The sequence below is a fragment of the Pipistrellus kuhlii genome, unplaced genomic scaffold (genome assembly GCF_014108245.1).
Source record: "Pipistrellus kuhlii isolate mPipKuh1 unplaced genomic scaffold, mPipKuh1.p scaffold_m20_p_1, whole genome shotgun sequence".
Lineage (NCBI taxonomy): Eukaryota > Metazoa > Chordata > Mammalia > Chiroptera > Vespertilionidae > Pipistrellus > Pipistrellus kuhlii.
In genome coordinates this window covers 10,133,908-10,159,360 of record NW_023425404.1, presented here as the reverse complement: position 1 = coordinate 10,159,360, position 25,453 = coordinate 10,133,908, and positions in this window count along the sequence as shown.

Here is a 25,453-nt window from a genome sequence, read left to right as displayed (position 1 = left end):
GAGGAAGAGGAGGAGGGAGTGGGGTGGCAGGCAAACCAGCAGAGAAGAGAGGAGTGTGCTGGGGACACAAAGCGGGTGCCAGCCCCAGCTGACAGGAAGGTGCTGGGTCTGTCCAGAGAGAAAGGGGCGAGGCTGGTGAAAGCCCCCACGTGCTCACCGAGCTCCCCAGGGGTCAGATTCCCGCAGCCACACTCCCTACCCAGTGACTTTCCGAATGGGGTGAAGTATGGGTGGAGAGGAAGCGGGGAAGGAAAGGAAAGCCTCACTCTCCATTTGAATAGCAGCATCGGGCAATTTCCCTTCCCCGTGGCTGGGCGGGCGTGGGGCTCCTCTCTGTGTGTGAGTGTGCATGCCAGGCAGATGTGAGCCTGGCTTGGGTGTGCTTCCAGAGCTGACACAGCCTCTGGAGAACACGTGGTACCTGCAGGCACAGGCCCGGAAGCAGATATCTTGGGCAGCAGGTGAGTGTGTGTGTCAGCTCTGTGTAAGCCACATGTGTCAAACACAAGGCCCGCGGGCCAAATCCGTCCCGCCAGGCCTTGCAATGTGGCCCGCACCGCGCTGTCATCACTGCACTCCGCTGCGTTTCCATCACAATGACAGTTTATGACTGTTCAGTAAACCATTCGGCCCGCGATTTAGGCTGGATTTTAGATTTTGGCCCCTTCTCTGATTGAGTTCGACACCCCTAGTAAGCTGTATTTGTGTGTCTTAAGCCGGGAGCACAACGTGCCGGCCCCTTGGCCAGGAGTCCATTTTAAAGCCACCTTCAATGGGGCACGTTTGCCTCTCCATTCAGGTTCTTTGAGCCCACTCCCCACCACACCTGAAGCAAGGGCCTTGGACCCCCAGGAATTGCAGACTGGGGCGCTGGCCCTTGACATTTCTCCATCTGGAACCCCAGGCCTGTCTAGCACTGGGAGGTGTTTTGAAGTCACATGCAGCCCTACTGGCCTGTGGAATCTGGTTGCCAGTCTGCATGTATCTGGTGCGCTAGGTGAGCTCAGGGCTGGCCCTGGAGCAGTGAGGAGCGGAGAGGACAGGCCAGAGGATGTGCTGTCTGCTGGCAGCTCTGGGCTGGGCCTGGAGCCCTCCAGGAGTCCAGTGGCCAGGCTGCAGTTAACCCCTGCCTGCCCATGGCTGGATTCTGCCCACCATGAACACCTCCCACCGCTCCCACCAGCTACCACGCCTCCTCCCCCAGGAGAGGATGCAGGCGAGAGAACAGGTGAAGGATGTTACTCTGCAGATTCTCTTCCTGCTGATTCTTCCAACCATTTGCTTACCAGAGGGACAGCCTCCACACCACATACCCCAGAGGACAAGCTGGGCCCGAGATGAGACCCACTTCCAAGCGGCCATGGCCATTGCCTCATTGCTGGACAGCTCCCGCCTCCCCCACCCCTGCAGTAGGAGGTTGTGCTGCCTGTCACATTACCACATGTTCAGTGCCCAGCACAGGGCCTGCCTGGCGCTCGCTATTGGAGCTGTATTAAGAAGAATGGCCCCTTTGAACCTCTCTAGCTCCTCCATCTCCCCCAATCTTTTGCTGAAGATTCATACTCAGGAGGTTTGAGGGAGGCCTGACATCACGGAAAGCATCTGGGTGGGTTTGGCTGGCTCCATCCAGGCCCACGGTGAGCTGCTGTTGTCCCCAGGCTGTCTCTGAGGTGTGTGCATTCCAGAGAGAGTAAGGATAGCTGAGAGTGGAATTTCAGGTAGTGGGGAGCTGTGGTATAAACCTGCACTCAAGAAATTCAGATTCCCATTCTTGACCTTGGGCAAATTGCTCAAGCTCCTTGGGCCTCAGGGTGCTCATCTATAAGAAGGGATGGTAAAGTTCATAAGGGCAGTGTGCTCTTTGCTCTACAAGGCACCACAGCAGGGCCCAGGGCTAGTCAGACAGAGCTAGGGGAGCTGGGAGTTAGGGCCAATGCCCGGGATTAAGCCCCTGACCTAGACGTTGGTGTGGCCCTCCCAGGAGGGGACAGGAAGTCCAGGCCTGACCCAATGGGGATATGGCAAAGGAAGAGAGGGGTGTGTGTGGCCCCTGGAGGCCAGTTCTGCAGCAGTGGCCCCTGCCCTCTCTTGACATATTTGTGCTGCCCTAATTTCTAAGAATTTAGACATGCCTTCTGGGACCAAGCTCCTCATGGGAATAAAAAGTCAATTCAATTCTCCACTAAAACCATTTGTCCATTGAAACACTTGGCACAGGTGTTGAATTCTAACAAATCCAGGTTTGAATCTCCATTTCACCACCTACTGGGAGAACAACATTGAACAAACCTTGGAACCTCAGCTTCTCCATCTGTAAAGTAGGGAGAGTCGTCTCTGCTTTGCAGCCTGTTGGAAAGACTAAATTAACTCAACCATCCTTCCCACGAGCTTTTACTGAGCACCTACAACGTGCCAGGCAGTGATGACACAGCTATGAATGCCAGAGCAGCAGCTATGAATATGCTAGCGGGGGCCTCTGGACAGATATTAACCAACAGTGACTCCAATGTCTGCTGTTGAGTGTTATGTGTTATGTGTTGAGTGTTATGTAGGAAAAGGGCTCACGAGGAGGTCCTGTGAGCTGAGTTTTGAAGGATAACTCGGTGTGATCTGTTCCAATGACTCTAAAACACAATTGATTGCCAACACTATTGTTTTAGGTCACACCTGAGAAAGAAAAACTCCCCCAAGACTCAGAGCCTCCTTACCCTTGGAGGTGTTACTTTGTGCTCACTGAAAGAGCTCTTTTAAACTTTCCTTACACCCCAGAGGAGTTTCCTATCTCCTGCCCAATTTAAAACAAAGAAAGGTCTGTAACGGCAGAGATTGGAACCCAAGAGAAATCCACCTTACCCTGCAGCAAGCTTGCCTGGTGTGAAACCCTGAGTGGGTAGCAGATAGTCTTTAGGCTCTGGCTCTGTGGAAAGGGAAGACAGGACAAGTAGGTCATGTGGACAGGACAGAGAGGAGGGCAAGAATGGTGGAGAAGGGGTCCTGGCCGAGTGCCCAGTGGGGGGCTCTGATTCTGGTTGAATGGAAGAGTGGCCAGGAGGAAAAGAGTCAGACGCCAAACTGGGGAGCTATTAGACACCATAGTGTGTACAGTGCATCCTGTAGGCAAAGATGTCAAAGACGCGTCTTACCCAGAAGCACAGAGCACCCTCATTTCTAGATCTTAGTTTTTAAATACCATTCTTCGCTAAAAGGAACCTGGGCACTTTGGGGAAACAGTCCATGCCAGGGCTGCCTCAGGAAAGTACAGATGAGCCTGGAACAGTTTATTGTGCCAGAAAGTGAGAATGGGCTAAAAATATATATAAATAAATAATAGGGAGTTGTCAATAGGGATGAGAGCCAGATTCAACGGGTTTCTACTACTGGGCAATTTTGGCATAACTTGAGCCCTGAAATAAATAATGAGAGTCATAGATTATAACCCAAAGGATAAAAGAATGATCTATGAGTCCATCTGACAGAAATAAATACACAAATAATCAAATGAAAGGGGAAAAAAGAACACTCGTCCTTAAGGCAGGAATGCTAAGGAACAAATGTAGGAACAAAGGATGGAATTGGAAACCCATCATCTGCCAATCACTGTAATATCGTTTTAGGCAAGAATCATAAGTAGGTGCTACAAGTGGGTGATAAGAAACAAGATACTTACATAGGACACTGAGCAGAAAATTCTTCTTTTGCTACTAAAAGGCATCTCTAGTAGGACAACTGGAGATGGCTCCAGTATCTGGTACACCGGTACCAAAGTAGACATAGTAAAAGGCTATCATTTGGAAAACCTGAGTGACGGGAGTATGGGAATTACTGGTGCTGTTGTTTGCAATGTGTATGTAATCTGAGATTATTTCAGAGTAAAAAGTTGTTTTTTTTAAAGCGTGCATCTTAAAATTGATAAAATACAATAAGTAATCCGGGGAAAGATGTACATGAGCATACCAGGTAGAAACACCTGTGCAAGCGAAAGCCCTGAGGCTGGCCAATCATGTGGGGGTTTTTTTAAAACCAAAATCATAGAAAGCCTGAGTGCTGGGGGCAGAGTGGGTGGGAGCACTGTGAGTCAGCTGAGAGGTGGGCAGGGGCCAGGCCAGGCCGTACTGAGGGTTTCAGTCCTGTGATGACAGCAGGGAGGAGCCATCAGCAGGCTTTAAGCAGTGGGTGTGGGGAACGCATCCTTATTTGTGTTTATCACTCTGGCCCCTGGCTGACCCTCAATAAACAGTGGCCATTAATAATGCCTTGTCTGCTGACCCTCTGCTGTCACCTCCCCTAGGGACCTTTTTGCTCAATGGAGTTGACAGCGGGTGGCCTCATACCCACGGGCTGCCAGGTTGACCTCTAGCCCATCCAAGCCCAGTCCCATCTTCTCCTCACCCTGCTGAGCCTGGATCTCTGTGCACACCTTCTCCACCAACTTCCTCCTGTCTGGCTTGGTTTCTATTCTGGGAGCCCCAGAGCTCAAAGGAGGCTGGAGAGGTTTGAGTACAAGGCGAACAAATGGGCTGTTTGAGGGATCTCCCGGGGCAACTCCAGGCTCGGTACAGTTTGAGTGGCTGCGGGCTTCCTTTTTTCCAGATGAATCACTGCTCTGTGTGTGTGTGTGACCGTGTGTGCCCTCCCCCTGACGCGCTTGGGGCCCTGCGGTGAGAGAGGACTGGCTGTGTGCGCCAAGCAACTCCTCCTGTAACCAGCACTCCCTGCCTCACACTCTGAGCCAAGTACCTGCTGGTGTTGCTGCGATTCCTCAGCCAACCCTTACAACAACCCCGCGGGGGGATCACACCACTGTGTCCATTTTGCAGAAGAGCAAACTGAGGCTTGAAAGGTTTGCTGGTGAGTTCAAACTCACCCAACTGGCCCAAAGATTCAACCCAGGCCCTCCGACCTCGGAAGCTTACACGTCTGCCCCCAGAGCCACCCTGCCACTTCTGATGGCCCATGGACATCGGCGTCATGGGAATCCAGAACATGTGGCTGGGTGAGCCAAGTGTAACCGAGGACCCAGGAAGGGGTTAATTGGGGTGCCCTTAGCAAGCTCTGGTTTGGGGAGGCTGGTTGCCATGGCAACAACAGGGTTTGAGGAGAGGGAGGCCAACACAGCAGGATCTTCTGAATCACTGGACATGTAGCCCATATGTTTATTCTGCGGAGAACTCCTTCCAGCATCCTCAGGGACTGCGCATGGCCACCGGGAGTGACTGTGCAGGACAAGGGTGAGGGCAAGGGTTCCCTGTGTGCATGTGTGCGTGCCAGGTCAGGAGGTCCTGGCCCTGCTGCAAAGCCTGACCGGGCACTCTTCCTGGCACTGCCCTGGGAGCCCTGCCCACCAGGCACACCCAGAGGCTCTCCTTTCAGCTCCCAGATCCCCAGGCTAGGTGGAAACCAGGAAAGAACCAGAAATTCATCGATCATTTATTTATTCATTCTTTACTAGATATGTATTGCTTGCCCATGGTGCACCAGTCACTGCGCTAGGTGCTGTGTCCTGGGGTTATAGCCGGAAGCCAGCAGGTTCTGCACTCATGCAGCTGCCCTTCCAGTGGCAGGAAGTCCCCACCAAGCGCTTTCTGTGTCACCACGGGCAAGTCCCTTTGCCTCTCTGAGCTCATCTGCAGAATGGGACTCATAAAGCCCACGTTGCTGGGATGCTGTGTGGATGAGATGATATACTTGAAGCATATACCTGTATGCACAGCACATAGTAGGGCTAAATGTACAGTTGACATAAATGCCTGTAGGCTGCTCACCTTTCTCTCCAACTTTGGAAGGAGTCAGGTGATGATAATAGTCACAAATGAGGAGTCCTGGGCTCTGGGTCCTGGGGGCACTGTGAGGCACAATCTCAATACTGGCCCAGTTAGAGAGACAGGCTCCTCCATCACCAGCCAATGACCTTGGTTTCAGTTTGCCCATTTATAATGGGGGGTCGGAGCAATCCTCCAATACGTAGAGGAGGGAATGTACCCGAGCTGAGGGGCAGCACCACAGTGGACACTTGACCATTCCATTCCCCTGCCTGACCCACCCCTAGGACAGAAGAGCCCAGGACTACTTCCCCAGGCAGAATAAGACTCCAGCCTAACCAGTTTTTTGCCTAAACATGGACCACAGCAGCTACCTGTTGATTTGACTCGTTTGATTTAGTTAAGTGGGGCTACCTTAGCCAGGGAAAATGCCCCCTTCCAGTGCCTAGCTAAGACTCGGCCCTCTTAGCTTCCTACTTATCTCCCGTCAGCCCCAAGCTAGTATACTTGGGCAGTACAAAGCAAGAACCTGACTGCGTGATCCTCCCCACCATGGAAGGACCCCTGAGGCCCTCAAGGTCGGCCCTGGGACCAACCTCTGCAGCCTCAGCACGGGGCAGTCCGGGCCAGCACCGCAGCTGAGCTGGGCTGCGTACAGATAAAAGCAACATGCAGATCCAACCCACACTTAGGGAGCCAGCAGAGGAGGAGGGAAAAAATGTGAGAATTTCATAGCTGATATTTCAAAAAAATACAAAACTTCAAAGTAGTCACCCTGGGGTGGGGGGGATGGGAAATATACTGAAGGACTTCCTCACATTTACTTTGTGAATTAGTATTGATCTTATTGTACAGCTCACGGGGGTGGAGACGGCCTCACCTTTTCAGAGCTCAGTGCCTCTAAAAGTCTTAATCAAGGCCTGGGAAATGGAAACGGGTTGCACACGCTGTGGGCTCCCCTCACGCCCGTCCCTGGAGGATAGAGAGGGGAGGTGTTTTCCTCTAGCTTCAGTGCGACACCAAAGGAGGCCAGCTTGAGCTTGGTTGGAGGTGGTGCTAATGAGTTTTCCAGGATTCTCTTCTCCTCTCTCCAATCTCGAATTGCCTTCGCCTCGGCTGGCTGTCAGGGTACATATTTATACCAGGACATGGCTTACAGAGCAGATCCTGGCTGTCAGCTGTTGCTGACATTCTTTGTAGAAGGTCAGTGGGCTGGGAGGAGGCTGGGTGGGGGCCTGCGAGTTCGGCAGAGAGGAAGATGCTTCCAGCCAGGCTGGCCCCTGAGCTGTAAAACCTTTAACAAAGGATCCAGGCAAAGGACAGGCAGACGGACATGCCTCGCAAACACATCCCCCTGTGAGGAAGCAGAAGACACCTAGATGGCAGAAGGAAAGCGTGCAGATGGGAAGAGAAGAGGAAGAAGCCGAATGAGAATGAGGATCTTTTTTCTTTCTTGGTTTCCTTTTTAATGGGCGTCACTTTTTTAGGTCGTTTTCAGGGTCACAGCAAAATTGAACAGGAAATGCACAGGTTTCCTACATACTGCTGCCCCCACCCACGCACAGCCTCCCCCACCGTCAATAGCCCCACCAGGGTGCTGCGTTTGTAACACTGACACGTCATTATCACCCAAAGTCTATAGTTTACCTTACAGTTCACTCTTAGTGTTGTATATTCACTGTATTTGAACAAATGTACAATGACATATAGCCACCACTGTCATATCACAGAATAGTTTTGCCTTTTCTACAATGCCATATAGTTAGACTTTTATAGCACGTAGCCTTTTCAGATTGGCTTCTTTCACCTAGTAATATGCATTTAAGATGCATATTATGGCTTGATAGCTCATTTGTTTTTGTTTTATATATTTTTATTTATTTCAGAGAGGAAGGGAGAGGGAGAGAGAGAGATAGAAACATCAATGATAAGAGAGAATCTTCGATCAGCTACTTTCTGCATACCCCCACTGGGGATTGAACCCACAACTGAGGCACGTGCCCTTTATCAGAATCAAACCCAGGTCCCTTCAGTCCACAGGCCAATGCTCTATCCACTGAGCCAAACCAGCTAGGGCAGCAGCTCATCTCTTTTTAGTGCTGCAGGTACCAATTGTCTGGACATATCGAAGTTTGTTTATCCATTCACCTACTGAAAGACAGCTTTCAAGTTCTGGCAATTATGAATAAAGCTCTTATGAACATCCACATGCAGGTTTTTGTGTGGCCATAAGTTTCAGCTCCTTTGGGTAAAGACCAAGGAGTGTGATGGCTGGATCTTTGGGAAGGATATGTGTCTGTATCATTTTGCATCCCCACTAACAATGAATAAGAGTTTCTGTTGCTTCACATCCTCATCAGCATTTGGTGTTGTCTGTTCCCAAATCTGGCCCTTCTAATGGGTATACAGTAGTATCTCATTTTTATTTTAATTTGCAATTCCCTGATGACATATGATCTGGAGAATCTTTTCATATGCTTACTTGCCATTTGTGAATCTTCTTTGGTGAGGTGTCTCTTCAGGTCTTTTGCCCATTATTTTTAACTAGAGGCCTGGTGCACAAAATTCGTGCACTGTGTGTGGGGGGGGGGGGGGTCGGGGACCTGGTCCCTCAGCCTGGCCTGTGCCTTCTCGCAGTCCTGGAGTCCTGCAATTGATAGCCCCACAGAGGCCCGCCCACCCACTACAGCACACCACCAAGTAGCCTGGACTGCCCTCTTTGGGGTGACTGATCACAGGGCTCTGTGATCAGTAGCCCCAAAGAGGCAGGCCCCACCCGCCCTCCACAGACCACCAGTCAGTGCCCTGGCTCTCCCCCCTTGGGGAGATTGCAGAGCACCCCTAATTGATCACCCTGCTATCAGTGGCCTGGACCTCCCTCTTGGGGTGATCATGGGGTGATGGTGCACTGCCCACACCTCTCCCTCCCCTTTCCCCCCTCACCAATCACATCACACCCACCTTGGCTGTCCTGGCCTCAGTGGGTATGATGTGATGTGATGGCATGTTTGTCTGGACAGTCCTTCCACTGTTCGACAGTTTGTCCCATTTGCATATTTTATTTTATTATTATAGACTGGGTTGCCCATTTTCTTATTGTTGAGTTTTAAGAGCTTTTTTATGTTTTGGATAACAGTCCTTTATCAGATGTACCTTTTGCAAATATTTTCTATCAGTCCGTGGCTTATTTTCTTATTCTCCTGAACCTCAGCTTTTAAGTTGATGATTCCAGCCCTTGGTGGAGCTAGATGTGGTTCAGGGTCCAGCCATTTCCACCCATTTGAGAACTCCTGTGACAGGCAGTCTTTGCTCCAGGCACCCCAACGGAATGGCAGAGAACTTATGAGATCTGCCCTGTGGTTTGATGGCCCCACCCGCCCTACCCAACCCACATACTCCATGTTTCTTCTCAGTGGCTGCTCCCTGCTAACCCCAGTGCACACCTAATTCTGTCTCAGTATTTGCTTCTGATCTAATTGATCTAGCACTGAGGACAGGGGGATGGGGGATGCCAATTAAAAATGCAAGGTCAGAGAAGATTTTACTGATAATACATGTTGGGCTGAAACCTGGGGCCAGGACAGCAATGAGTTTCAAAGGGGTCCAGGAGAGGAAACATTGGGTGCAAAGGCCCTAGCCTATGTAGCTAAGGCAGGGGGTGCCCAAGGAGCGGGAGGAAATAAGACCACACACTTCAAAGACTAGAGTGGGGACACATTGTGTAGGCCATTGTCAGAAGGTTGGATTTATTCTATTTGCAGTGGGAAGCCACTGGAGGGTTTTCAGTTTAGAAGTGACGTGATTTGATTTGCATTTTTAAAAGCTCAAACTGGCTGCGAGGTGGAGAATGGATTACAAGAGCGCAAGAAGGGAAAGCAGGGAGACAGCTCAGCATTTCATTGCTATGGTTAATACAAATTCTCAGCTCAACAACTTCTCTCCCGCAAAGACAATCATGGCGGCCAGGTGCATAGAACCCATGCATACAGCAAACACACCTCACAGTCCCCTATTCTCTTAACCACCCACAGACTCTTCTGGACACTGGTTTACATGCATGCATCCATGTTCCCCAACATAAACAGAGGCATATAGTCTCATGCACATATCCTCCCACACATGGCACCAGCAGAGATGTTTTCATGCATATGCAAGCACACACTCCCATTTATTCACTTCCTCACACATTTATGAGATATGTTCATGCACAGGCACACACATATTTCTACAGAGCTACACAGGCGCACCATTTCCCATTTTCCAAAAAGACGCAGGTCTGAGCAGGGGAGGTGGCTGGAAAAAAAGTTGTTAGGGGCATTATAAGAGGAGACAATTGCAAGCCTACTTAATCATTGGAGAAAGAAAATGCCCAAGCAAATGCCTGCTTTACCCTAAATTGCACCTGATGGTTGGGTTGGCCAGTTATCAGAGAGGCTGAGTTAAAGCCTTCATTCATCAGGCTTCTCTCCCCACCAATCCCACTCCGCAGCTCCTGTCCACCCACCTCTAGCATTAACCAGCTCTCACTACACTCCAATGACTCACAGGGCATAGGGGCAAGGGGTGTGTGCACTTTGGGCAAATCTGGGCTCCTCTGCAGCACTTCCTCCCTTCCAGCTGAGCCCCAGCCACAGTGACCTGCCAGCAACAGGCAGCTCTTCACACCACACACACCTTCAGGGTTTTGCACCTGATGCTTCCACTACCATCTGGAAGAGCTTTCTTATCCTTCCTGCCCCTGCTTTGGAAAGTCTTCCCTGATTGTCCCACCATGCCTCTCCAATTAGAGTCCCTGCTGTGCTCATCTCTATCTCAGCATGACTGCACTGCCCAGCACCCACTCGGTTATGCTTATCTGTCTCCCCCTCAGGGCAGAGAACATATCTGTTTTGTGTGCTGCTGCCTGGCACACAGTAGGTGCTCAATGAATATCTGTTGTAATCAAATAAATGAAGGTTGTTCCTATGTACCAGTGAAACTAGAGATTGTTTTTGAAAGGGATTCCTTGTTCCCTCTACCTTCTTGTTACTCCAGAGATGACTTGGTGATAACTGAGGCTCCAGCTTGCATCATAGGATGCCTGTGGCCAGTATGCCTCTGATACCTTTCCTATCTTTAACCAGCTCTGGTATGCGATGCTGGGATAATGTCGTGGCCCTAAGTTGGGGCAGGAGATAATGGGGAAGATTTGGAAAATGGAGAGCCAGGGACAGGGGTGGAGAAATTTGAGTCAACATATATTACTTCCATAACTTCCTAGGGGAAAATGATGGTGAACATGGGAAAGAGAGAGAGAATTTGTATCTGTTGGCAGGGAGGATCAGGTCGGGCATTTGAGGATTGAAAAGAGCAAGAGGCGGTCCCAGGAGAAAGACCTTGAACATCCTAGACAGGGCAAAGCTGTTTGCTGATTAAAGAAAAGAGGCCGCAGTGCTGACATGTCTGCGGTGTGCCAGGAGAGGTGGCGCAATGACTCGGGCCCTGGACAGAGCTGCTGGGACACTGTCAAACAGGATCCGGGCCTTTCTAACCCCAGCAGAATTCTACGTCCCTTCCTAAGGAGCAAAAAGTAGGAAAACTAATAAGTACCATTAAGTGAGTGCTACTATGGAGAAGGCAAGGACAACCTACTACCCTTCCCTGGTGGCACAATGTGACAGACATCACCAATCAATCCTGAGAGAAGCCATCACCTCCAGGTCAGGAGGAGATGTCAGAATTATTCTAAACACAGAAAACCAAAGACCCTTTTCTGACCCATTGGGGCTGGCACATAAAATGAACCCTTTTTGCCGTCACTGGACTCCTAAACACAAAGTGCTTAATAAATTTCTCATTCAATTCTCACAAATCCATGAGATAAAGATTAACTTTTATTTTCCAGATGAAGAGCAAAGAAGGGTCAGCATGGTGAAGGAACTTGACCAAGTTCACATGGGCAGTAAGAGTTGGGCTGAGGCCCTAACTGGTTTGGCTCAGTGGATAGAGTGTTGGCCTATGGACTGAAAGGTCCCAGGTTCGATTCCGGTCAAGGGCATCTACCTTGGTTGCAGGCACATTCCCAGTATGAGGTGTGCAGGAGGCAGCTGGTCCATGTTTCGCTCTCACTGATGTTTCTAGCTCTCTATCCTTCTCCCTTCCTCTCTGGTAAAAAAAAAAAATCAATAAAATATATTATATAATTAAAAAAAAAAAAAAGAGTTGGACTGAGAATTCAGACTCTAGTTGGTCTTTCTCCAAGGTCCACACACACTCTGGCCATTGTACCATGCTGTGCATTTGTATTATTGTGTTGTGGGCATTCATTGGGGCTCTGTTGCCTCTCAGTCTCCAAACTTACTGTATTATTTGGGGTCCCCACAGGAAACAGGTGTTATTCTCCAACTGGGCAAGTGAGGAGCTTTTCAAAAAGGGACTATTTGCCAAGGATGGCCAGGGTCAAGGGGAACCAAAAGGAATGGTGAAGACTCCGATGGGACAGGAAAGGAGGTGACTGGAAGCTGGACAGAGCCATAGCTGCAAAGGGGAGAAGCAAGGGGAACGAATCCCCCAACTTCTCTCCCCCTGCCCTGCAGTCTCCTCTTCCTATTAGAGAAACCCAACCAGAAGTCAGAGGCCTGAAAGTTCAGCTGATGCAACCCACAGAGGCCAGCCTCCTGTTCTGCAGAGTTAAGGGGAGAGGGTGTGGAGAGAGGTGGAAAGACAGAGGCATCTTTCTGTGAGCTCTAGAGGAGAAACAGACCATCCGGAGTGCTCCTTTCCCATTTGGGGGTTGAATTTCCCTTTCTGAGGAGTATATATGGGCCAACATGTAAGTTTCTGTCTGAATCCAAAGGCTGGAGGATGAGGAAAGCCAATGGTGTAAGTCCCAGTTCAAGGGCAGGAGAAGACCAATGTCCCTGCTCAGCAGTCAGGCAGAGAGAAAATTCCCCCTTCCTCTGATTTTTGTTCTGTTCAGGCCTTCAACTGATTAAGTGAGGCTCACCCACACTGGGAAGGGCAATCTGCTTTACTCAGTCTATAGACTCACATGTGAATCTTATCTAGAAACACACTCATAGACATACTCAGAATGATGTTGGATCAAATAACTAGGCACCTTGTGGCCTAGTCAAGTTGACACATAAAATGAACCATCATTACACCATGGATGGCAGGGGGCTAGTGACAGCAAAGGCATTCTAAGCAAACTGCCTGTGGTGTGACCTTGGCAATGATGCTGACTGCCCAGCATCTCTTGGATCTTGCTCATCTTCCAAGCTGTGTCTCTAGACTTCTGCTGCTGCTGTGAGCATCCTCAAATCCTTCCAACAGCCCTAGCCAGTTTGGCTCAGTGGACAGAACATCAGCCAGGGGACTGAAGGGTCCTGGGTTTGATTCTGGTCACAGGCACATGCCTGGGTTGTAGGCTCGGTTCCCAGTATAGGGCGTGCAGGAGGCAGCCGATCAATGATTCTCTCTCATCATTGATGTTTCTATCTCTCTCTCTCCCCCTTCTTCTCTGAAATCAATAAAAAATATACTTTTAAAAAGCAATAAAAATTTATTTTAAAAAATCCTTTCAACACATCTTTTCTCTGCTTAAGGGTTTCAGAATCCATTCTGCTGTTTGTAATAAAAAAAAACTTGACTGGTACAACCACTCAGAACACATGGATGATGCATATTGTGGTGGGTGGTCCCCTGGCAGGTGCACCAGCAGTGCATCCGGGAGGATGCATCTGAACTGCCCATCAGGGAGACCATCAGAGTTGGTTCCCCTTCTGGATGTAGGGTTCCTGCCATGCATGAAATTAGGCAAGCTTGCTCTGAGGTCATTTGTGTTTGCAGCTGAGCTGCCTCTGAGTCACTCCAGGGGATTGAATCCTACTACGTGTGCTCCACTGCCAGGCATGGTTTCCCTTGGAGGCTGAAATAGGACAGACTGCCCTGGCCCCAGAAAAGACACAGCCCATGTGTTACTGTTCTGGAAGTCCACAGTCATACAACAGACACCCCTCCTGGAGGAACCCTCTGAGGAAAGGGGCCCCTACATGCCCCCGGGGGGCACCCCGCCCCCTTAGCAGCCTCCCTCTGCCAGAAACCTGCAGCTGCCCTGTGTTTGTCTTGCCGGAGCTGCCTCACGGGGAGTAGCCAGCTGTATCACCACCTCCATCCCCGCCCAATGTCCAGGATTCAGGATTCGGATGTTTCTCTAGATGTTCAATATTTGCTCAGCGAATTAGAAGAAAAGAAAAGCGGAAACCACTAAGGTGACAGGCTGATGCCTAAGGTTTACACCAGCCTGGGGACAGGAGGGGCAGGGAACAGGGAGGCCTGGAGAGCCTCAGCCCCAGGGGCAACCTGAGGAAAGGCAGGAAAGAGCCAAGCAGGGCGCAGTCTGGCCCCACCTTATCACCAACCCCCAACCCCGCCTGGGGCTCCAGCCCAGGGGATCCGTGCACACTTTGGCCCCAGAGTCCTACCCTCCTGGGGAATCTATGCCTGTAAACCAGGGTCAGGGCTCACACTTCACTGGGCTGCAGTGAGAGTACCCCGCCCATGCTCTCTGCCCTCGAGAGGCCTAGGGCTGGTGGGGGACATAGCTGGGTAAGTGCCCTGGGAGGCACAGGTGTGTAGCAAGGGTGCCCTGAACCAGCTCCTCTCCCTGAGACCCCCACCCTCCTCTTCCTCCAGCTCCTGTGGCTCTTGGGGACAAGCCTATGGTTGAGCTCTTGTCTCCCCTCGCCTCCTCCACGGGAACTCACAACAGGCTGGACTCGGATCCTGGGAGGTGATCTGCGGAGCCTGGCCCAGACACAGTGGCTGCCTCTGCCCCAAGTGTCACCATCCCATCCAGCGGCCCCAACTTCGGGGGAGATGGCCTCTTCCTAGGCCAGCCGGGGTGCACCCTCTGCCAAGACGATGGCCCAGTCCCCACTAAGTCTTGCACCAAGCACAGCTTAGTGGTTTTTGCTGATGAGAAGGGGAACAAGGCCCCACCCCATAGGGAAGAACAGGAAGGGGGGGGGGCATTGCCCCACACTTCAGGGACCTCCTCCCCAGGCCTGAGCCCTTCCATGACTGGGCCACGTTAGTCCCAGCGGGCACAAGAGGCCTGCCCCTGTCGGAGGCAGCTGAGCACAGTGGCTCCCACTCAGATCCCAGCTCCGGCCGTGACAGCCAGGACCAGGGGGGTCTGTGCATTTGTGAGCTGCTCTCCCCACTCCACACCCCCACCCCGCTCCCTCTGGGCTCTGTGGGTCAGGAGAGAGGGACTGGGTGGGTTAGAGCCCGCTGGGGCTGGGGACCAAGGGCAGGGGAGTCAGCCTTTCATCTTGGCTTTGTAAGGATCCTCCCTCTCCCCCCCCCCCCCCCCCCAACCAACCTAGCCCGAAGCTGGCTGGCATTGCACCATAAACCTCTAGGATGCTGCAGCTGTGACTGGATTATTTATAGCTCCGGTCTTCTCTTCTCACACGGAAACATCACACAAAGGGAAAGGTAATGAAATCTCACCTCTCCTGCGTGTCCCTCACTCCAAACTGCAGGGCTTTCCAGAAGCCCTAGTGGCTGAAGGAATGGGGAGGGAGGGGGAGGAGGGAAGAGGCCCGCTGCTCTCCCTCCTCCACTGCCTCCCTCTCCCTCCCTCACTGTCAGTCACAGGCACACATTCTCCTCTCCTCACATCGCTTTCTCTCTCACGCATCCATTTCCTTACAGAGGCAGGCAATTCTGGTCTCTCTCTCTCTCTCTCTCTCTCTCTCTCTCTCTCTCTCTCAGCTCTGCCTGCCTGCACCCTTCGCGTCACCTGGACACGCTCCACACATCTCGCCCTTTTTCTCCCATCACTGCTGTCCCCCTGGGACTCACTACCTTCCTTGGATGTTTGCTTTTTGCTTTGTCAATGGAGAAGCTGGCGCATTAATTACCAGCCGGGGCCTCTAAGAGGCAGGCCAGCTTCTTGTCAATAGCGGATGGAGGTGTCCTCTTGCTCTGTCTTTGAACTCCCCTGGGCACTGTCTCCGCAAGGGGACCCCCCATACTGTGGCACGTGGCAGGGAGGACACACGTCCCGGGCTTGACATACATGGACACACAGAAAACAGGCCACAGAACACGCCTCTCCCTCCACAGGAGGGAGCATCTAAGGATGTGCTCTACCAATCAGACGCCAGGCTGCGTGGGGATTCACGGCGCCGAGGACGAGCCGTTCCTCCTGCCTCCTGGTTACTGTCTCGGCGGCGTTACACCATCGCACAGGCACAAGCCAGAAACGCTGAACCCTGTGCAGGCTTCTGTGCAGAGCCAAGGCTCAGCCCCTTGCCCGCCTGGCCCCCTCAGCCCCTCTGGCCCAGGCCCACAGGAGAATACTCAGAAATCAGTCCCTCCCACGGCCACACAGCCTGACATTGACCCAGACTCACTTCCACCCAGACAGTCCCAGTGAATGGGGACTCTGTGTGCTGGGATTCGGGGAAGTCACAGACCATGACAGCTCACCCTGGCCTAGAGACAGAAGCCCTGCAACCCACCGTCACATCACCGTGGCATTTCCCGAAAATCTCTCCCTTTTTCAATCTTAAGAATTCATCTGGCCCTAGCCAGTTTGGCTCAGTGGACAGAGCGTTGGCTTACAGACTAAAGGGCCCCAGGTTTGATTCTGGCCAAGGGCACATGCTTGGATTTTGGGCTAGACCCTCCCTCCCTTCCCCTCCCTCCCATCCCCGCCCCAATAGGGGGCATGCAAGAGGCAGACAATAAAAAAAATAAAAATAAAAATAAAATAAAAAAAACCAACAACAACAACAACAACAAAAGGAGATTGAAAAACCTGATGAACAATAATAGCTGTTCATTGTAGTAGAGTCAGCGATATGGGAGGGGAGTGGACTGACTGTTCTCGGGGAAAGGGGGAGTGGTGGAGGGGGGAAGAGACTGAACATAAACTGTGCACCTATGGATGAGGACAATGGGGGGTGGGGAGGGGGCGGAGGGTGGGGTGGGAACCTGGTGGAGGGGGGAAGAAATGAGGGACCTTTGTAATAATATGAACAATAAAGATTGATTTTTTTTAAATGTCACTTACTCTTAGAAAAAGAACAAAACAAAACAAAACAAAAAGAGGCAGCCAATCAATGATTCTTTCTCATCATTGATGTTTCTATCTTTCTATCTCTGAAATCAATTATATATATATATATATATATATATATATATATATATATAATTCATCTGTCTTTTAGTGTTATTCACTATAACATGTCTGTTTCATCACAGTATAAAAATGTCTTGCCCAGCCAGTGTGTCCCAATGGTTAACCATCGACCCACAAACCAAAAGGTCACGGATTCAATTCCAGGTCATGGCACATGCCCAGGTTACAGGCTCGATACCCAGTAGGGGTCATGCAGAAAGCATCCAATCAATGTTTCTCTTTTATTGATGTTTCTAACTCTCTATCCTGTCCCTTCCTCTCTCTAAAATCAATAAAAACATATATATTTTTAATGTCTTAAATTACCTATAATGAAATATTTATTTTTTTCTGAAATCTTTACTTAATATTGACCTTCCTGGACTCACAAACCCTCTGGCTTTTCCTGAGACTCTGAGGGCGCAAACACTGCAGTAGATCTAGGGCACCAGTCTGTGGGGTAAGGATCTGGGTATGAATCCATAGGGTGAGGATAAGAACAAGACTTTGGGTTTACATCCTGGCTTTGCCAATTGTTAGCTGTGTGATCTTTGCTAAACCACTTACCCTCTCTGGGCTTCAGAACCTTGGCCATAAAATGGGCACATCGGGCTTTTATGAGGATTAAAGGCATTCATGTATATAAAGTGTTTAGAACAGCAGCTGGCACAAGATAGATGTTTATAATTATTTTTCTGTGGAAGACAACACAGTCACCAAATCAACCACAGGGACTGAAATTGGAGCTCATTCCTGCCTCCCTCCGAGGACTGCTTCTGTCCCCAGGGCCCGCGCCCTGCCTCCCACTGCAGACTCTGATCACGCATTTCATCTGCAAGACAGTCAACAACTGCCCTCCTGTTCCAGGCATTATGCTGGGCTGAGGGTCAGTGTCTCAAAAGATCTTCTAGAGGGGGAGGCAGAAATATACAAACAACATTTTTACCATATTCCAAACCGAAGACCCGAAGATGAGTAAATGTCATTCAAAGAGTTCCTGCCTCGAGGCAGGGAGCGAAAAAGGCAGACGGATTAAAGAGGTGAGAGCAGCACAGTGAGATTCTGATGATATTGTCCAGCGGCCTGGAATACGCTGCCTCGTGTACACATCAGGTCTCTCTCCTCATGTCACCTCACCTGCAAGGCCTTCCGGAACCACCTGTATGTATAAAATAACAACACTCTCCCCATCCTGTCACTCCTGACCTACCTTATCGTCTTCTTAGCTCTTACCACCACCTGACATATTTAGATATGTCTTTAAAATATAAATATATATATATATATACACACACACACACACAAACACACACTTAGTGGCCAGATTATGATCTCTGAATGCATAATAATCTGGCCTCTCTCTCTCTCTCTCTCTCTCTCTCTCTCTCTCTCTCTCTTTCTCTCTCTTAGTACATGACTGGCCAGTCTGGCCAGGGGGAGGGGACATGGGCAGTTGGCCAGCCTGCCTGCTGGTCGAACTCCTGGTTGAGGGACAATTTGCATATTAGTCTTTGATTTTATAGGATATACACTGAGTGGCCAGATTATTATGCATTCAGAGATCATAATAATCTGGCCACTCATTGTATATCAATGTACATATGTAAATTGATTTCAGAGAGAGAGGGAGAGGGAGAGAGAAATATCAATGTTGAAAGAGAATAATTAATCGGCTGCCTCCTGCACGCTTCCTACTGTGGATGTGCCCTGACCGGGAATCCGTCTGTGACCTCCTGGTTCATAGGTCAGTGTTCAACCACTGAGCCAACCAGCTGGGCTAGATATATGTCTTTATTGGTGGTTTGCCCTACCAGCATGTAAGCTTCCTGGGTGCAGTACCTTAGCTCTGCTTCCCTCTGAATCCCCTGTGCCTGGAGTAACAATCGGAAAGTAGTAACTGGCCCATGTTCAACTGTGGGCAAAGCACTCTTCAGTGTCTTGACTTTCCCTTCGATGAAACTGGTGAGGACACCTCACTCTCACTTCCCCCACTGGGAAACTTGAAAAGAGGTCATACATGATCATCAGACATGCTTTTGACTCATCCGTAGATAGATGCACATACATTCAGCTGTGAGCAAACCCACACACAGCTCTGCAGGCCCTGCTGTGTCACAATAAGGAGGGGCTGTGCTCAGAAGCAGACCAGATGTGCCCACTTCTCCAGCTCTGCTCTGAAGTTGGTCCATCTAGTCCTGGAAACGGTGTCCACGGGCTCCTCCGTGCTCAAGTGCAGGTAAGACCTAGGACTTCCTCTTCCCTACGCAGTGAAAGCCTACCCACTTGTCAAAACACAAGCCACGTTGCCCACGCTTAAGCCGTTGCCTCTCTATTACCAAGTTATGGGTTTCTGGAACTTTCCCCCACTAGACTGTGAGCACATCAATAACAAGGACTTTTGAATGGTGAAGGAACGAGCATGGACCAGATGACCAGGCAAAGCAAGGACAATCCCTGTTTCCTGGCTCCGAGAGCCTGCTTACAGCTCTCATTCCTCCCGCATAACTCAGACGTCAGCTTGGCTGAGGGGGCTGGACGTTCCTGTTTGGCAGGGACAGTTCCTGGCTTCAACCAGATTGGTATCTATTCCAAGTTCTTTTTGTTTATATTCTGGGGGCTGTGGGTGAGGGAAATGATTACATAAGCCTGGGGGGGGGCGGGTTGTGTCATTCTGTGGCCACCCCCTCCTCCTAAGGCCATGGGTCTCTGGCAAAGGTTGCTCACCTCTTCCCCCACCTCCAGTTTCCCCACAGCCCCAGGCAGATTGGAAACAAGAATCCCCACAGGTGTGGCCTGTCAGCTTTCCAGACAGTCCGAAGCCCCTCCCCTTTAGGGGTGGAATCAGCTGGAAAGGGACTGTCACTCCCTCTGTGGACTAACAGGCCCTGGCGGCACTCTTGGCAGGGCGCTGGGTGAATTCTACCCTGAGGTCATGTGAGCACCTGCTCCTCCCTCAGCAGCCTGGCAGAGCCAGTTTCTCGACTCTCTCCCCAGGGCACAGGTACAGCAAACACCCAACCCACCTGCGGCCTCTCCACCGCTCAGGAGCGTCAGGGCTCTGGAGCACAATTCACTTCACCAGCAACCTACGGCCTTCGAGTTCGTCATTCTACAACTGCCTCTACTAACCCTGAAAGCTGAGAGATGGGGAGATAACAGCCTCAGTGTGTCATACCCGGCTACCATAGATGGCTTCAGTTTGCAATCCTTGTCGCATTCGATCTCCTTTGTCATGCTGAGCAGGGCTGTGGAGGCCAGGACATGGTGGCCACCCCTCCTTCATAGAGTCGCAGGGAGATGGAGCCGATTCAAGGGCAGGTAACCCTCACAATGCTGAGGAGGAAGCACTATTCTTTCCGCTTGACAGAAAAAAAGTGAAAGCTCTGAGATCACTAGTACAGAAGAGATTTGAACCCCCTTCTGTCCCATCCCTGAGCCTGAAAGAACTCATTCCAAATACCCCATCTCTGATTTTACAACCTTGGCTAGGGGAGCACTTGCTGAGGAAGTAAACATAACCTTAATCCTCTCCCCCAAAGGGCTAGAGAGCGAAGGACGCCCAAATCGGACTCCTCTCTCAGCCTCTGACCTCCCTCCTCCCCGAGTCTACAACCAGAGCTGGGTGGTGAGGTTGTGGTGCTGTAGGAGGGAGGGAAACGGGCTCCAGCCCGAGCTCAGCTGATGGAAGAAGACCTGGAGCGCGAGTCTTCAGCTGCCTGGCTCCTGGGCTCGTCTCTAGGATGGGAGCGCCCACAATGCTTTGCAGGGCTATTCCAAGGCTTGGAAGTCACGCAGGGAAAATGCCTGGCACTTGTGAAGGGCTCAGAATCCACTCATTCCTTTCCTTCTCTCCCCTGGAATGTGACATTTCCTTCAAAAAACATCTCATCTCCAGCTTTGGTTTATTACCAGGAGGAAATCAGGGCTTCAGATGCTCTGTGCCAGGCACTCAGAGAATGTCTGTTCCTTGGAGAGGTGAGAGGGAGGCCGCCTGGACGGGCACTGGGGGCGGGGAGGCAGAGCTGAGCAGAGAGTGGACAGGGGTGGAAGGGTGGAGATGTGGAGGCACCCCCTGACTCTCAGCCCGTGCTCAGGGGAGGGGCAGATGGGAGGCGGAGGGTGGTCCTCAGCTCTCACTCAGGGAAATGGGAGGAGTGAGCAAGGCTGAGAAGGTTCTGTTCTACCTGCCACTTGTTTGCTGGTGGCCCTCTGGAAATGGCCTGCTCTTCCCTTTCTTCTTACTCACCTTTTTGTCAATCCTCACGTGAGGATATATATTGTCCATTGCTTTTCAGAGAGAAAAGGAGGGAGGGAGGGAGAGAGGAAGGAAGGGAGAGAGGGAAGGAAGGAGGAGAGAGAGAGAGAGAGAGAGAGAGAGAGAGAGAGAGAGAGAGAGAGAGAGAACACCAACACTGGCTAAAGCTTCTCTTCTCTTTCTAGGCCTGATTTCTCTGCGAAGTGAAGTGCTCTGCAAGCTCCCTCCCACCTGGAAGTTTCTAGCATGCTGCAATCGGCCTTTCTCCGGGGCAGGTCCTGACAGTGCTAAGGAGGCCTGGTCTTCCTGCTCAGCGGTAGCCTTCTGCCTGCCTCCTTAGTCTCCCGCCACGGCGCCCTCCTGCCCTCTCCTTCTCAGACACGCAGGGTTTATTTTTAACCAGAGTTTGTAAGCAAGATCTGGAAAAGCCAGTCTGCAGAAGTTCCAGAAGTTCCTTTAGTGTGTGTGTGTGTGTGTGTGTGTGTGTGTGTGTGTGTGTGTGTGTTAAGGGGGGGGGGGGGGAATCCTTTGGGGCAAGGAGATCTGCCCACAGGTGTGGCGTGAAGGGCAGTAAACCTGGGGACTAACACAGCTGAGTCTTCCTTAGCCAGCTGGAGGACTGGAAGGGGGCCCTGGCTGGCTCTGGCTGCACAGATGGGAAGGAGATGGAGTAGTGTATCGGGGGGGGGGGGGGGGGGAAGCAGTGGAACCTTTGGGCTTCCTGATGTCACCTCCCCAGCAGGGTCTGATTGGCTCAGGGCTTCCGTCTCCTTCAGGGAGTCTCAGGGCAGAGTGGCCCGATGCCCTGTTACTGCAGGCCAGGCCTTTGTCCTGCTCTGGCACAGGGGACGGGGCAGGCAAGGCCAAGTTACCCAATAGGCACATTGAGCATGTGTTTAGGGCACTGGCGGTAAAAGGGCATCAACAAAGTGTTTGGTTTGGCTTGTTTGTTTTTTAAGGTCTGCTTCTCAGTACTTTAAAATAGTAAGGAAGGAGTCATCCGGGGGGAAATCAGAACTTGGTGGCACTTCCTCAGACAAATTATAAGGTTTAGGGTGGCTTTTATTTTGAATTTTATGGGGGAGGGGGTTACACCTTAGCCTCTCAGCTCTCAGGACTGCTAAAGGTCTTAATCCAGCTCAGGGTAAATCAAGGAAGAGAAGGGGTTGGGGGCGGGGATAGGCAGGTATTGAGAGGGAGGAAGCATGTGACCTCAGCCCATAGCTGTCTCCCCTGGAGCGGGAGGCCTCTGGACAGAGGGGCACTGCACCAAGAGAGAGAAAGCTGGGGGAGGTGTGAGGCCTGCCTTAGAGTATACAGATTCCGGGAAACTAAGGTGTGAATAGTGGTGGGAGTGAGGGGCCCTGAAGCAAAGCCCAGCAACCTGAAATGCCCACCCCTAGACCAGACCTGGAATGTGTCTTCCTCTGCTCACTCTGGAAATGGCAAAGCTCTGGCCCAGAAGTGGCCAAAGGCAGGGGAGCTGGCAGCCCATTTCCTGGACCATGGTTCCACGGATGGCACCTCTGGAGGGCACAGCAGGGACTCCTGAGCTGCAGAGTAGGAGCAACTGCCTTTCTGGCCCGGCCGGGCACTCAGCAGCACCCATTTGCTAAGCACCTACTGTGAACCAGGCCCTTTCCCTGTGTCACCTCACTCAGCCTCATACCACCTGTGCTGGGGTCACTGTATTCCATCTGCAGATGGGGAAACAGGCTCAGAGATGTCCAGCACCTACCGCCTAGCTCGTGGCGGGGTAAGGACGCGGACCCCGCTGTCTGAGTCCGTCCAGCATGCTTGCTTCAGTACCGTGGTCTCACCCCTGCCCCCGGCCTCTGCAGGAACAAAGGTGCAGCTACCTCCCTCACCCCTCTCTGACCCCACCACACACCTCTCAGCTCCTACCAGGCCAGACACAGACGTGCTCCCTCCCATGTGGGCCAGGAGACAAGCAAGCTTTCCAGGCCCCAGAACCTGGACGGGCTACATAAGGCCCAAAGCGAAATGAAAATGTGGGCCTTTGTTCCGAAGGCTTAAGAATTTCAAGATGGCAACAGCAGACAGTTAAGTCGCCCTCGAAAATGGGGCCTGGTGTGACTGCATGGGTCACATCCATGATGCCAATCCTGCCCAGAACCCACACTATCCCCAAAACAAACTCCTCGCTCACCTGGGAAATGAGCAAAGTCAGGCAGGTGGAGCTCCAGGGCCCCAAGGGTACTGGTCTTGGGAAGCAAATGGTGGGTGCCCTGGCCCAGAGGCCCCACCCACTGCCTCAGGTGCTGGGGACCCAACACTCTCCTCTTCCAGGTCACATCTGCAGGGAACTAGGGATCTGCCCGCCTGTAGCCTCTAGAATGCTGTCTTAGCTATAGGTATCTAATAGCAGGTTTGTGGTCGGCAAACTGTGGCTTGAGAGCCACATGCGGCTCTTTGGCCCCTTGAGTGTGGCTCTTCCACAAAATACCACGGCCTGGGCCAGTCTGTTTTGAAGAGGTGGCATTAGAAGAAGTTTAAGTTTAAGTTTAAAAAGTTTGACTCTCAAAAGAAATTTCAATTGTTGTGCTCTTGATATTTGGCTCTGTTGCCTAATGAGTTTGCCGACCACTGGTCTAGACTCTTGATTCCAATAATTACAGGCTGTTGTTGTTCCTTGTGATGAAGCCCCTTTCCCAGTGGTCGGCAAACTCATTAGGCAACAGAGCGGCAAACTGCGGCTCGCGAGCCGCAGTTTGCCGACCACTGGCATAGGTTATAGAGCCAACTAACTAATCCCAGCACCTCCTCTTTCACCTGCTGCTTAATCCTTGCTGGAGCCACCCTCTTTCCTCATTGAATCAACAGTTAGTGAGCATCTAGGTCCTCTGCGGTGGATTTAAGAATAATACTGATGATTTCACTCCAGCACAGTGCCTGCCCCTGCCCTGTGGATGTTCCCAGGAGTGGAAGAGGCAGCGTCTGTATAATGTCATCTGTGTGTCAGACATTGTCCTGAGCGGACCTGCTCACACACGTGGTCTCGTTTCCTCCTCCCCACAGCCTGGCAGGTGGGCATCGTGCTCCCTTTGCCCTGGGAGGAGGCTCAGGGTCTGCGAGTAACGCAGACAGTCCAGTAGCAATGACTCCAGTGAAGAGACTGGAATCTGAGCCCAAGGGTTTCTTCAATTCTGGCACAAACTGCTTCCAAACCTGCCTGCAAAGAGCCCTGGCTGACCCAGGAGAGGGCCCACAAGTAGATGAATGCTGTACAAAAGGTGCTCTGCCAGCCCCAGGCCGCGCTCTCCCCTTCCCCTCCCAACCCCGCCAGCCCCAGTGTAAGAGGCACCCCATTCTGTCCTGGGTGAGTCCTCCCCCCCGTGTGTTCTATGTACCGAGCCCTCTCTGAGTGTCTTTTGGACATCTACACACTTAATCCACCCATAGCACCACGAAGTAGGTACAATTCTCATGCCCATCTTCCTGGTGGAGAAACTAAGAGACAGAAGATGAAACAAATAAATGGCAGAGCTGGGGTTCCGACCCAGGCTCCATGGCCGCAGAATCCATCCCTCAACTTCTGCACACAGCTGGAAGCACCCTTCTCAAGTTCAAGTTCTGGCCCGCCAGCAGCACCACCTGAGCTGTGTGACCTTCAGCAAGCTACCCGTTCTGTGTCTGCATCCTTCATCTGTAAAATGTGGATAATAGGGCCCACTGTGTAGGGTTGTTGTCTGGGCTGATGGGTTAGGAAAAAACACTTAAAAAAAAAAAAAAAACATTTTAATAATGTACTATCGTGTTTAACCTGAAGTCACAACTTCTGGGTATGGGTAATGCCTTAGCCCAGTGGTCAGCAAACTGCGGCTTGCGAGCCACCTGAGGCTCTTTGGCCCCTTGAGTGTGGCTCTTCCACAAAATACTACGGCCTAGGCGAGTCTGAAAGAAGTGGTGTTAGAAGAAGTTTAAGTTTAAAAAATTTGGCTCTCCATGCCCTAACCAGTTTGGCTCAGTGGATAGAGCGTCGGCCTGCGGACCGAAGGGTCCCAGGTTTGATTCCGGTCACGGGCATGTGCCTTGGTTGCGAGCACATCCCCAGTGGGAGGCGCTCAGGAGGCAGCTGATGGATGTTTCTCTCCCATCAATGTTTCTAACTCTCTCTCTCTCTCTCTCTTCTTTCCTCTCTGTAAAAAAAAAAAAAATCAATAAAATATATATTTTTTAAAAATTTGGCTCTCCAAAGAAATTTCAATCGTCGTACTGTTGGTATTTGCCTCTGTTGACTAA